The 13,570-nt window shown below is 45.3% G+C and overlaps 1 protein-coding gene across 1 annotated transcript in view; it reads right to left on the bottom strand.

The window, feature by feature from the left end:
* Nucleotides 1-13,570, bottom strand: part of DOC2A (double C2 domain alpha) — a 113,844-nt gene that overhangs the window by 18,475 nt on the left and 81,799 nt on the right. The gene's annotated exons all lie outside the window — the stretch shown is intronic.

The raw sequence follows: 13,570 nt of genomic DNA, 5'->3' as shown, positions 1-13,570 counted from the left end.
GTAAACCCTGATCAGTATCCTGGAGCCCAGAGACTTTGTAGAGTCGTAGGTGGGATGATGTCTCCAACCCTGGGTCCATGTTTTGGTAATTGTGCAGGTGTCCACAGCCCCTTTACTATACTAGGTGCTGCTAATAGTTTAGAGCTCCACCTGGGAGACAAAAGAGAGCTCCACCTGGGAGACATACTTCAGGGTTGGAGTGAGTGTATCTGAGAGGTATCTAGGGTTCCTCCAGAAGTTGCTAAAGGTTTCTGAAGCTTGACCTACCATCTGGTGGCTCCCGCATAGTTATGGGTCCAGCATCTCTTGGCAGAGCCAACTGCATTACACCAAAGATCTTTTTGGCTGTCTGTAAAGGTGGCATTCTGACCACCACTGAAAAAGAAGTAAGCTTTTCATGACCACCAATGTAAGGGACAGTCCTCCCACGAACCACCAATGTAAGGGGTATTCTTCCCAATGATGACCAATGTAAGGGGCATTCTTCCCACTGACCACCAATGTAAAGAGCATTCTTCCCACTGACCACCAATGTAAGGAACATTCTTCCCACTGATCACCAATGTAAGGAACATTCTTCCCACTGACCATTAATGTAAGGGGCACTTTTCACACTGATCACCAATGTAAGGGGCATTCTTCCCTCTGACCACCAATGTAAGTGGCATTGTTCCCTCTGACCACCAATGTAAGGAGCATTCTTCCCACTGACCACTAATGCAAGGGGCGCTTTTCACACTGATCACCAATGTAAGGAACATTCTTCCCACTGATCAACAATGTAAGGGCAATTCTTCCCTCTGACCACCAATGTAAGGATCATTCTTCCCACTGACCAACAATGTAAGGGGCATTCTTTCAGAGCCGATCTTACATCAGTTTCCCCTTACATCACGGTTGCCATCAGAGTCCCCCTTAAATCATGGTCTTTATCAGAGTACATCGGAGCCCCCCTTACATCAGTGTCCCCATCAGAGTCTCCCTGAATCCTCAATCTGTGCACACTGAGGATACATCATGCTCATACAGTAACTGTGGGCTGGATAAGATCCTGCAGCGGGCTGAATGTGGCCCACAGGCCATAGTTTGGGTACCCCTACCCTTTATATTCTTACTCTGTTTAGGGGGTCACATTTTAATTTTTTTAGTTTAGCCCAGCATTCGCCTTTCATGGCTTCAGCTGAAAAGGTCAGAAAAACTAAAAACAAAATACAGGTGAGCAGCCTTACCATTTCTGAAATGAGAGATCTGCCTGTGTTTTAATGTAGAACAACACCGACACACAACCTGGGGATACAAAACAATGCCCCGGCCCCTGAGCCGCCAAATGGACAGCCCTGACCTACAGAGCATTTTGTAGTACATCCCGCGTTCTGCACACTGCCCCCTCTCCCCTGTCTCCTGCACATCTGTCTCCTCTACCCCCTTGGGGAGCCGATCTACAGCTAAAAATACATCACCTTCCTCCCCGGGGGACACGGATGACACCTGCGCACCAAATGCTCATAGAGAGATCCGCCAGACCAAGAGAAAAAAACTTTGGGATGCGCTCCTGGCTGTAGGGACCGCAAATGACGATTTATAGCGATCAGAAGAAAAATGTGTTTTATCCTCAGTACTGGTAGATGGAGACCCTGCAGCTATACAGTGGGTAAAATAATAATTTGATCCCCTGGTGATTTCGTACATCTGCCCACTTACAAAGAAATGAAGGGTCTATCATTTTTATCATAGATGTATTGTAAATGATAGAGACGGAATATCAACCAAAAATCCAGAAAAAAAAAAAAAAAAAAAAACACATGATGACAAATGTTATAACTGGAGTTCAGTGAGTAAAATATATATTTGATCCCCAAGCAAAACATGACTTAGTACTTGGTGGAGAAACCCTTGATGGCAAGCACAGAGGTAAGATGTTTCTTGTAGTTGGTGACCAGGTTTGCACACATCTCAGGAGGAATTTTGGTCCACTTTTCTTTACAGATCTTCTCTAAAACCTTCAGGTTTCTTGGCTGTCTCTTGGCAACTCGAAGTTTCAGCTCCCTCCATAAATTTTCTACAGGCTTAAGGTCTGAGGACTGGCCAGGCCATTCCATGACCTTAATGTGCTTCTTCTTGAGCCAATCCTTTGTTGCCTTGAAGGTATGTTTTTGGTCATTGTCATGCTGGAAGACCCATCCACGACCCATCTTCGCTGTTCTGGCTGAGGGAAGAAGGTTCTCATCCAAGATTTTACAATAAATGGCCCCGTCCATTGGCCCCTCGATGCGGCAAAGTCGGCCTGTACCTTTAGCAGAGAAACAGCCCCAAAGCATAATGTTTCCACCTCCGTGCTTGACTGTAGGGATGGTGTTCTTAGGGTCATAGTCAGCATTTTTCTTCCTCCAAAACACGGTGAGTCAAGTTAATGCCAAAGATCTCAATTTTGGTCTCATCTGACCACAGCACTTTCTCCCAAACCTTCTCTGAATCATTTAGATGTTCATTGGAAAACATCAGACTGACCTGTACATGTGCCTTTTTGAAGAGGGAGATCTTGCAGGTGCTGCAGGATTTCAATCCATGGCGGCATATTGTGTTACCAGTGGTTTGTTTGGTGACTGTGGTCTCAACTGCCTTGAGATCATTCACAAGCTCCTCCTGTGTAGTTCTGGGCTGATCCCTCACTTTTCTCATGATCATCCTTACCCCATGAGGCGAAATCTTGCATAGAGCTCCACACCGAGGGCGATTGATGATTATTTTTTTCTTCCATTTGCAAACAATCGCTCCAACAGTTGTCTCCTTCTCACCAAGCTTCTTGCTGATGGTCTTGTATCCCATTACAGCCTTGGCAGGTCTACAATCTTGTCCCTAATGTCCTTTGACAGCTCTTTGGTCTTGCCCATGATGGTGAGATTTGAATGGAAGAAGAGAGATTCTGTGGACAGGTGTCTTTTATATACATAACAAGTTGTCGTTAGGTGAACCTTCTTACATTGACAGGACTAATCTGTGTACCACATGAGCACATACTTTAGCCAGTCTGTGGGAGCCAGAATTATTGTTGGTTGGTAGGTGATCAAATACTTATTTTACTCACTAAACTGCAACTTAATTTATAACATTTGTATCATGTGTTTTTTCTGGATTTTTAGTTGATATTCTGTCTCTATCATTTAAGATACACCTACTGTATGATAAAAATGAAAGACCTTTCATTTCTTTGTAAGTGGGCAAACTTTCAAAATCTGCAGGAGACCAAAAAATTTTTTTCACCACTGTATACACGCCTTTGCGTTTTTGCTTGAAATGAACGGTGCAACCGACTGCGGGCGCCTTTCTGCGCATTTTCTGCACGTCTTGCCCATTGATTTCATTAGGCTGTCCTATGCACGAGAAACAAAGAGAAGTCCCTAACTGTTTTCCAAACCTGCGCTGAAACGAACCACCACCGTGAGGTTTGGCGCTCAAAAACACAGATGTAAACGCAGGGTAGACAACACAGGGCTCTCTATAGACAGCAGCAATGTGCCGTTTTTTTTTTTTTTTTTTTTTTTTGCTCCCTGCAAAGCAGGGAGTAGAAACCAGCACATTGCTTAGTAAAAACAGCACATATTACACACAGATGTTAACCCCTTCCCAGCCAGTGTCATTAGTACAGTGACAGTTTATAGTATTAGTACTGATCACTGTATTAATGTTATGTCAGTTAGTCAGTTCCCCCCAGCATCAGTAAGAGTAAGATTGCCCACTGCACTATCAGCTGGACTTTTTTCTTGTTCATACATCACAGGACACAGAGACTTTGATAATTACTTAGTGGGTTAGATAGTCACCATCAGGTGATTGGACACTGGCAACCCTAATTACAAGGCGATTTCCTCCCCTATATAACCCCTCCCATATGGAGAGCACCTCAGTTTTTTCGCCAGTGTCTAAGGTGGTTGGTCACGTTAAAGATGTGCTAAGAAGAAAGCTCTGTTTGATGGTCGCTGCGGGGGCCTAGGAGCTATAAAACTGGATCCATACCTCGGGCCAATAAATACGCCGGATGGTTGATGGATGGTACCCGGGCCTCGTGAAAGAAGAAACAAGGTTTTGCCTGTAATGTCTCTCTTTGAGGACTGGGCTCTGGGATCCAGCGATTTGGTGCACAAATTTAAGTTTTGTACAAAAAGTTTCTGGCAGAGTCTTCTACAGGTCCAGGGAAGAGGATCCTGTGAGTAGGAAACCAGAACGCTGAAGGATGGCACAACGACGCTACCCGCCGTGATGGGTGAAGGTTTGATCTGTCTGTTCTCAGCAGTTCCTGCGGCGGGAATAAGGTAAGTGAAGAAAACCCCAAAGTATACACATTATGGATTATCTCTTTTGAGTAGTTTGCATGTCTTACTTGGTTTCAGCCACTAGAGGGAGTAAGAGACATACCTGGTGTATACTTACATGCCATCCAGGATACACGCTCAATGAAGCTGGTCTGAGAAGCCGTTCACCTCCTCCGCTGCAGGCTCTGCCACATAAACTGAAAGGGGGGATCCCACGCAGTCCTCAGGTGGTCTCCCTTCTCCACCCTCGCCCCCCGCCATAACGATCCTACACACGCGCAGAGGGTGCACTTTTACTGTGGGTTTTTGACAGAGAAGGAGGGGGGGCATGATTGCGGCGCAAGCACAAAGCACCAGCACCAGTGCGCAAGCGCAAAGTGGCTATGTTTAAAGCCCAGTACGCCAGAGCTCCTGTAAGCAGTGGGACACAGAGCTGTGGGCAGTAAGCATCTCAGTGGATTCAGATCCAGGCATACCTAAGACACCTACTCGGCATCAGGTTGTGCAGACTGAGCTAATGTTAATAATGTAAGACTAAGGCACAACAGTGATTGCATTTGTACTAGTACCTCTGCTTTGCAGCTTAGGACTATGTCTCCCCGCAAGAGGGCTTCAGGGGGAGGTAAAAGAGGCACTAAGAAATCACCGCCTAAATCTAGGGGTTCTGGACATGCCTGCAGGATACCATCCCCCCTGAAAGACTGGAGGCAGCCTCACAGGATGAGTCTGTGCCCCTGTCAGGCTTTGCAGCCTCTCCCAATGTTACAGTCCCTGTGTATGTCACTGAAGACACCATGACGGCTGCATTGGATGGTTTAGAAGGAAGAATTACTAATTTTATCACAGCTTCCTTAAAGAGTAGCAGAAAAAGGGGTAGATCCCCTCCCTCTGCTCTGGGTTCCCTATCGGATGAGCATTCTGATAATGATGAAATATCCCTATCTGGGGATGGTTATCAGGAGCAGTTGGATGATTCAGGGGAAGAGGAGAAGCTCTCTTCTGCCTCCCAGGCCCTCAAAGTACAGGTGCAATATTATACTGAGTTGGTGCGTGCCACATACAGATTGCCCTCTGCTGAGGCTGCCATATCCTCGGTTTCCTCCTTGGGATCCCAGAAATCCCCACAGGCTGCCTATACCTTCCCAATTCATCCCTTGCTGGAGAAATTGTTGTATGATGACTGGGGTCACCCAGATAAACTATTTTCTCCTCCTAAGAAGTTTTCTATGCTTTATCCGGTGGAGGAAAGGTTCACCAAGAAATGGGGGGTGCCAGCAATAGATGCGGCTATTTCTTGTGTGAATAAAAGCCTGACCTGTCCTGTGGACAGCGCTCAGGAGTTCAAAGATCCAACTGATAAGAAGCTGGAAACTTTATTTAAAGCCTCCTTTTCTATGGCTGGTGCTGTGATCCAGCCTGCGGTCGCAGCAATTGGCATGTGCCAGTTCCTCGAGGAACAAATGAAGCATGTGCTTAACCTCCTCTCCACTGAGGTCAAGGCATCCCGCCTTACTCTCCTGCTGGTACACATGCGCAGCGCCCTTTGGCTTAAGCATTGGGCAGCTGAGGCTTCATGCAAAAAATATTTGACTGGGTTCCCGTTTTATGGGGAACGCCTGTTTGGGGATGATCTGGACAAATATATCCAGAAGATTGTTAAAAGTGAAATTACTGCGCTGTCAAGTAAGCCATTCTACTATACTGTAGTATGGTGTGTATTAGGTTCTGCTGCAATTTAAATGTGAGATACACACAATAAATCAATTATAAAAAAATAAGCTGCGCTGTGTAAAACTATATACGTATGGTGACATATATCCCCATATACTAAATATCAGTGTCAAACGGAGAATGTGATAGGTCCCAATCTACTAATGATAAACACTGAATAACATTGCTCTAAAATGCGAACATATAAAGTGCAGTTGTTAAACCCAAATGATAAAATTTGATAAAAAAATATATGAATCACAAAATTTTATTAGAGGCTAAAAGTCCTGTGGGAAAGTCCACACCACAAATGTTCTTAAAGAGAAGATTCAACAATCAAGTAGCACTCCCAGTTTGAATTCATATAGGAAATCCTCAGCTCACTGATCATTGATGAGTTGAGACAGAAAGATTCCTCCACCTGAGAAACAACTGCCGCTTACCAGCTGTATTGATCTCTTTTTAGGGAGATCACATTTGCCTGTGGCTTATACCCCAGCCCGGGTCTCTATGCTTGCCAGCCAGATGTCCCCTTTCCTCTACTCGAGTTATCCTTGAAACAGTCCACGGTCAGCAGTTCCCCATGTCAGAAAAGCAGGCTTCCATAGTGTAATTCAACATAACATTTAATAATGTTAAAAACAAGATTGCACTTACAATGAATTAAGGATAAATTAGCGTGTCATAAAATGTTCGAGCCGGCCGGCTCTCAATAACAGCCCGTTCCTTCCGGGACCTTGCGTTGTTGACCTTGCCCCTGGACGACGTCATCTATGACGAAACGGCGTAGGGAAGAGCGGCGTGCTGACGTCACCGCAAACAACGCAAGGTCCCGGAAGGAACAGGCTGTTATCGAGAGCCGGCCGGCTCGAACATTTTATGACACGCTAATTTATCCTTGATACACTGAGTGCAATCTTGTTTTTAATATTATTAAATGTTATGTTGAATTACACTATAGAAGCCTTTTTTTCTGACATGGGGAACTGCTGACCGTGGGCTATTTCAATGATAACTCGAGTAGAGGAGAAGGGACATCTGGCTGGCAAGCATAGAGACCCGGGCTGGGGTATAAGCCACTTTATATGTTTGCATTTTGGAGCAACGTTATTCAGTTTATCACTAGTAGATTGGGAGCTATCACATCCTCCGTTTGACACTAATATTTAGTATATGGGGATATATGTCACCATACGTATATAGTTTTATACAGCGCAGCCTATTTTTTTAGAATATCCAGAAGATTACCGGGGGTAAGACCACGTTCTCTTTCCCCAGCCCCTGGAGCCTCGACCTCCAGGCAGTGGCGACGGCCTCCCCAGTCCAATACTAGGGGAAAGGTCCAGGGCCAAGCCCAAAGCCAAAAGAAGTCTTGGGGTCCAAGATCTGTTAAACAGAACCCTAAACCCTCCTATGAAGAGGCGCCCCCGCTCGCCTAGGGGGGGGGGAAGGCTGCTGCAGTTTGCAGGCGCCTGGCTGGAAGAGATTCAGGACAAATGGGTTGTCTCCACGGTATCTCTGGGCTACAAGCTGGAGTTCCGGGAGCTTCAGCCATCTCATTTCCTAAGGTCAAGAGTCGTCTCCAAAGATCCAGAAAAGGTGAGGCCCTTGTTTCTGGCCTTAGAACGTCTATTATCCCAAGGGGTAAATATAGAAGTGACCCCAGAAGAGCAGGGCTCAGGGTTCTACTCAAACCTCTTTACGGTTCCAAAACCGAACGGAGATGTCAGACCTATTCTAGATCTAAAAGACCTGAATTAGTTCCTAGACATTCATTCTTTCTGCATGGAGTCAATCCGCTCAGTAGTTTCCACCCTTCAGGGGGGAGAATTCCTGGCATCAATAGACATCAAAGATGCATATTTACATCTGCCAATATTACCTGCTCACCAAAGATATCTAAGGTTTGCGGTAGATCAGCGCCACTTCCAATTTGTGGCCCTACATTTCGGTCTTGCTACCGCTCCTCGAGTGTTCACGAAAATTCTAGCCCCGCCCCTGGCAAAACTAAGGGCTCTGGGCATAACCGAGACAGCTTATCTGGACGATTTGCTACTCATAGAACAGTCCATAGCACGCTTAGACCGTAATCTGCTCAGCACAGTAGAGTACCTAGGGTGGGTCCTCAATCTAGAGAAATCTCCCTTACAGCCCCTAAAAAGGCTGAAGTATTTGGGCATGGTCATAGACACAGTCCAAAGCAGAGTATTTTTACCCGAGTCAAAAGCCAAAGCCATAAAGGCTTTAGTCCAGGTAGTCATAGCAAGGACAAATCTCTCCATTCATCTATGTATGAGACTATTAGGGAAAATGGTGGCCTCTTTCGAGGCAGTTCCTTACGACCAGTTTCACTCAAGGCCTTTACAGAGCAGCATCCTCTCTGCCTGGAACAAAAGCGTTCAAGCCTTGGATCTTCCAATGTGTCTATCTCCATAGGTATGCCACAGCCTCAATTGGTGGTTACTGATCAAGAATCTACTGAAAGGAAAATCCTTTGTTCCAGTTACTTGGAAAGTAGTAACCACAGATGCCAGCCTAATAGGGTGGGGAGCAGTTCTGGAAGAAGCTTCCACCCAGGGAAGATGGTCGAGAACCGAAAGGCTCTTGCCCATCAACATTCTGGAGATTCGGGCAATTCGCATAGCCTTCAGGTTCTCAACTTACAGGTTGCAGGGTTGTCCTATCCGGATACAGTCCAACAATGCTACGACAGTGGCCTATATCAATCACCAAGGGGGCACCAGGAGTCTGGATGCCCAAAAAGAGGTGAATCTCATTTTTTCTTGGGCAGAGAGGCATGTTCCTTGCCTCTCTGCGGTCTTCATTCTGGGGGTAGAAAATTGGCAGGTGGATTTCCTAAGCCGCCAGCAGCTGTGTCCAGGAGAATGGTCTCTACACCCCAACATATTTCAGGCCATATGTCGAAGATGGGGTACCCCGAATGTAGACCTGTTGGCTTCCAGGTTCAACAAAAAAACTGGACAGCTTTGTGTCAGGAACAAAGGATCCGCTAGCACAAGGGTCAGATGCCTTAACGATTCCATGGGATCAGTACTTTCTGATCTATGCGTTCCCTCCAGTTCCGCTTCTCCCGCGATTCCTTCGGAGGGTCAAAACGGAAAGAAAGTCGGTAATTCTGGTGGCCCCGGCTTGACCCAGACAACCTTGGTATGCAGAGATTGTAAAAATGGCATAAGGAAGACCTTGGGTTCTTCCGCTGCGCCCAGATCTACTCTCACAGGGTCCAATATTCCATCCTGCCTTACGAATTTAGCCAGGCTTGTGCTTTAGGCTGGGCCTGGTTGTTTGATTTGGGACTGGGAGTGTTCGGTGCAGTGGTAGGTGTGGCCACCTGTGCTCTGACTCAGAGGTGCCTCCCTTGCTTTCAGAAGGATTGTTCTGGAAGAGGGGTTGGGGCTGAGGTTTGAGTGGCAGGCAGCTCATGTAAGGAGCTCTGACCAATTACCCTTTGGTATTGGCAGGGGGCAGGCCTAACATATAAGCTGGGGTCACATGCTGCCAGGGAGGAGTTCTGGAAAGTAGAAACAGACAGAATGGAGTACTGAGTTGCTGTTCCGGGGCGTCCCCACATGGAGATGCACGGAGGAGGGATGGAGGAACCGCTAGGAGGGAGTCCCAGATAAGGATCTTCATCCTTAAAAAAGTATCAAGCTGCTGTGACCGGGGAACACAGGACTTGCATGCTGGAGGAGATCTGGACAGAGAAAGTAGCAGTCAAGCGGAGGAGAGTAGAGCAGCGTTCTGTGACCGGGGACACAGAACTATTATTCCACTTAAAAAAGGTCAGTGCAGAATGCTGTGGCCGGGGAACGCAGCATTGATAAGCATGGACTGGCTGAAAGCAGTAGTCCGCCCGTTACCATGTGTCAGGCCGTCGTGTAGAGGTATCGAGTTATCTCTGGCCTGGTTAGCACAACCTTGCAAAGACTGTGTGGCTGTCTGATTTTTTGGGCCATCGGGGAGAGGCTGTCTGTGTGCTTCTGGCTCTTGGTTTCACATAGACAATACCGTTATGGTCTGCAAGGAGGAATTATTCAGAGTGATTCTTTCTTGTCCCAACGGAAGTGAAGAAATACAGTGTCAGTAGTTTTGCAGTAAAGGATTTATACAAGGAAAAAAGAAGCAACAGTCTGCGTCAAAGTTATTCAAATGAAGGAGACTGGGGTGCAGGGAGTGTATCCAGTTTTGCAAGGCCAAGGCCACTGAATAACGTCATACAATGTGCTAAATGCTATGGGCATCTCATATCATTCTTTCCTCAATTCAAGTTGTATCCTACAATAAACGTAACTAAATAGTGTAAATGAGTGTTCATTGTCTTAACTGATCGTGGGGAGTCTGGCAGCAGGGTGATTGGCGGATTGCTAAGTAACCAAATCAGCAGCCCTTACGAGGGTAACGCTACAGTAGTTTCAGGATTCCATCTGAATCAAGAAGTGGTCCTACCGTCATTTTTTCCAGATCCGCAGTCTGCAGAGGAGACGTTGTTACACTCTTTAGTTGTTGTAAGAGCAGTCAGAATCTATCTGCAGGCAACGGCTCAGATACGAAAGACTGATTGTCTATTTATTCTGCCAGAAAGCCCCAAAAAGGGCCAGGCAGCATATAAATCCACTATCTCTAGATGGATTTGACAGATATTGTTCAGGCTTATGGTGTAAAGAAGAAGATTCCTCCTTTTCAGGTTAAAGCGCACTCACCTAGGGCAGTTAGTGCTTCATGGGCAGTGCATCACCAGGCCTCCATGGCTCAGATCTGCAAGGCTGCAACTTGGTCTGAAGTCCAGAAAATCTTCTATGTAGATGGTGGGAATTCCATCACCAAGAAATAAACCGACACCCCACAGTGCTGAGTATAGGAATCTGCTTACCAGATACAATTGACTTCTTTTGTGGAGGAATGTAATGTACATAATGATAATCATACAAATGTCTATTTTCTTATGTGTATACATGTTTCTATGCAACTCCTTACTTATTACATAGTAAAACAGCTTTGCTTTGGAACCAAGAAAGATGGCGCCTATCCCCTGTTACCCATGCATTAGAAGAATGCGGAAGTGAAGAGAGAACCAGCTTCAACCAAGCTTCAAGCATCAAGTTTCTCTTGTATTTCAGCCAATAAGATGTACTTATTAGATTGACATAGTAACATAGTAATGACGTATAATCTATTATGCTTTGTGTATAAAACATTAGCACCGCCCTGCAATAAAGCAGAAGTGTGGAAGTAACCGAGCTGAACACGTGTCAGAGTGTTTACTTCTAGAGTGCATGCACAGTCACATTTTTTAATTAGAAACAGCAGCAGATAACCTTGAACTCGATTGAAGCTCTTATCTATTACACTTTAATTAAAAAGAAAGTCATAGAGCGCTTGTGCAGGATTGTGCCTGCTCACATATGGAGACTAGAGATCGATTGGAAAAACTTCCTCCCCAGATTAATAGACATGGGATATATGAAAGACAATGGATATGTCCATAACATAGTACAGTTTATTAAGAAAAATGAAAAGCATAAAAACACAGCCAAATGGCCGCTTACACGTGCTGGTGCCTACCCGGCACTGGGGCTGCTCGCTCATCGGTAATGGGGCTGTGCATGGATGCCGTAACCACCTCCGTGGTCGGCGTGCGTTCCACCCAACGATAGCAACAACCAGAGGAACCGGATATGGCGTAGGATAGCGTGACCAGGTAGCGCTCCGACGTAGTTTCGTAATAACGTCTTCAGGAAGCATCAAGGAAGCTTATTACGAAAGACGTTATTACGAAACGCACGTCGGAGCGGTACCTGGTCATGCTATCCTACACCATATCCGGTTCCTCTGGTTGTTGCTATCCTTGGGTGGAACGCACGCCGACCACGGAGGTGGTTACAGCATCCATGCACAGCCCCATTACCGATGAGCGTGGGACTTTAGATGAGGTGCATGGGGTAGAGCCAGACAAAACCATATACATATGTAAAAAAATTGTTTTCTTTATTAGAATACATAATACATACAATTAGACCAAAATATTCCCTTTTTTCTTTGATACTGATTAGGGATGGAGGTGTGTGTGGTTCAAGAGCCTTCACTTCCTTGTATCTGACCCTTAGTGGTCAAGTCACCATATACCACTTTGAACACAGCTGATTTTGATGGACACACTGCTGCTGTAATTGTCTCTACTCCTTTGAGCTGAATTGGTTCAGTGTGTTCTGCAGCCGACAGGTTGGCTGGTGTTTTGTTTGCACGGGAGCTGCGATGCACGCCTTCCCTCTCCCCTCCTTCCCGCACATTATGGGGATGGGGGATTCCCTATTCTTACTATATGGACACCCTATTTCTTCAATCTGTTCACTTTGTTGATATGCTCCACAATATGCTTCTATACTGTGGTGATGGGTCTACTCTATATGACATTTCTTTTTATTTATACCAATATGGTAACAAACCACTTACTTTATTGTATACAATACAGAAATCCCTTCCAGAGTTACATCAAGATTTTTATATACACACTTTTTTGGAGGGACTGCGTGTGTTCTCATGATCCATGCTTGGGTCCTTTCCTCAGCTCCCGTGCTGGACATTATTATCTGGCTGACCTCCGGCAGGTGGTATCGCATGGCCTAGTATCAGCTCTTATGTGAGTACTTTCAGTTATGGCCGTTTATATTTTTTCATCATCATCTTTAATCCCTCTACCCCTCCAGTCTGTGGTTATATTAAACTATAATGATGATTTTTTTAATCCCCTTTTTTAGTACATGAATGCACTTGCTCCTGATGAGTGGATAGAAGTCCACGAAACGTCGTCGAGCTTATTTTGATGCATCCATCTCATATTTATGATTCCAGATGTTTTTTTATTGCTCTACCACCCTGACCTAATGTTATACCTACTCTATTTGAGGGACTGTGATGTATTATATTTACTTTCAGTGTCATGTTGGTGACTATCCTCAATATGTATGTTGATATGATACTTTGTATTTTATATGCCAATGTGCTATTATGCGTTTATATGGGTTGATCCATGGCCTATCTTTGGTCTAATAAAGAATACAATTTTTTTACATATGTATATGGTTTTGTCTGGCTCTACCCCACGCACCTCATCTAAAGTCCCACCCTCCCCCCCCTCTTTTTTGCAAAAGCAACCAAGGATGGAGGCACAATATTCCCCGTTGCGTCTCATTTAAAGTCCCAAAAATATTCCCTTTTTTCTTCATTACCGATGAGCGAGCAGCCCCAGTGCCGTTTAGGCACCAGCACATGTAAGCGGCCATTTGGCTGTGTTTTTATGCTTTTAATTTTTCTTAATAAACTGTATTACGCTATGGACATATCCACTGTCTTTCATATATCCCATGTCTATTAATCCGGGGAGGAAGTTTTTCCAATCGATCTCCAGTCTCCATATGTGAGCGGGCACAATCCTGCACAAGCGCTTTATGAATTTCTTTTTAATTAAAGAAGTCAATTGTATCTGGTAAGCAGATTCCTATACTCAGCACTGTGGGGTGTCGGTTTATTTC

This window comes from Aquarana catesbeiana, linkage group LG06, assembly GCF_042186555.1.
Source record: "Aquarana catesbeiana isolate 2022-GZ linkage group LG06, ASM4218655v1, whole genome shotgun sequence".
Taxonomy (NCBI): Eukaryota; Metazoa; Chordata; class Amphibia; order Anura; family Ranidae; genus Aquarana; species Aquarana catesbeiana.
Note: the sequence above shows the minus strand (reverse complement) of the source record. Positions and strands in the feature narration are given on the sequence as shown.